The following is a 1,228-nucleotide window of genomic DNA, read 5'->3' as shown; positions in this document are numbered from 1 at the left end:
CTGCCTATATTTCTTAATTATATAATATAAAATCTCTAAATTATGAAGAAAAGTTGATCTTTTAAGAGTTTTGTTTTGCTTTATTTAGGGTTCAAATCCAAAAGTCTGACGCAACAACTCATCAAGAATTGTTGACCAAGCAATCACCTTAGAAGTTTGGACAATCCGGATTGAAAAGAAATGCACATATTTTCTTACTACTGTTTGCTTTTGATGCCCAAGGAGCTATCCTTTCTTGATTCATTTTTTTTTAAGTTGGAGAGCTCAGACAAGATTTTTCAGGAAAGACATTCCTTAAGAATCTTCCTATACATTAAAGTTTTCTGTTCTCCATATTCTTGGGCAGAAAGATAAGTCTGAAGTTGCAGGTCTGAAGCTGAAATGTCTCATTTGGTGAATTTCCACTCCAATGTACTGTTGGTATTGTTTTGTTCTTGTTTTTTATTGAAAGACAAATATTTGCTCACATATTTTGAACACCCCAATTTTGTCATTTTGGTAGAAATTAATTAATTCTCTAATGAAAATAAGCCAAAAAAAATCACAAGAAACTTGGAAGTGTGAAAGAAATATTAAACAACCATTAATAGTGAATAGAAGCATCTTGATTGTTTTAAGCACTAACATCAAAATAGAACTTCAGTTTAGAACAAAATTATATAAACAGGATCTGTTTTATATGGCTCTTCCTGACATTATGTTGTGACAATGTCCTTATTAACTAAACTAGTTCTGTCAGATATTTATATAACTCAATTCCCAGTAAAGTTAAAGTGACCTTTGTTTCTATATAAAAATTTTGTTTAAATAAATTAGTATCATTAAAGAAAGATTTTGAACTGCCGACCAGTAGGTCATGTCTGCACTGCAGATGTACTCCATTTGGCCCGAAAAATGTTGGCCACATAGTGTTTTCAGCTGTTTCCAACTTATTTCCAATATTTTAAAAATCAGGAGTTCTTGCATAAACGTTCAGATTCCCAACTTTTAAAATGAAGTCCGATAGTCTGTCAGCTCTGGAACCGCATTGTCTAATAGCAATACTCTTTTAGCTGAGTGGGGGCGGGGCAATCACAATTGGTTGCCTGCCAAATACCCCACCTCTTGCTTGCTTATTCAGAACTCTTTTGATGTCCAGTTATAAAGCCCAATTACTCTGAAACAATCATAATAACCTCACTTCTCTTCCCAGTTGTTGATTTAAAGGTGAGCATATACTCCTTCCACC

General features: G+C 33.4%; 1 protein-coding gene across 1 annotated transcript in view; it reads left to right on the top strand.

The window, feature by feature from the left end:
• The window catches only part of ADAM28 (ADAM metallopeptidase domain 28), a 97,931-nt gene that overhangs the window by 86,127 nt on the left and 10,576 nt on the right, over positions 1–1,228 (top strand). The gene's annotated exons all lie outside the window — the stretch shown is intronic.

This window comes from Echinops telfairi, unplaced genomic scaffold (assembly GCF_000313985.2).
Source record: "Echinops telfairi isolate 266 unplaced genomic scaffold, ASM31398v2 ScPeMD7_9;HRSCAF=40, whole genome shotgun sequence".
Lineage (NCBI taxonomy): Eukaryota > Metazoa > Chordata > Mammalia > Afrosoricida > Tenrecidae > Echinops > Echinops telfairi.
The sequence above is the reverse complement of the archived record's forward strand: the minus strand, read 5'-3'. Positions and strand labels throughout refer to the sequence as shown.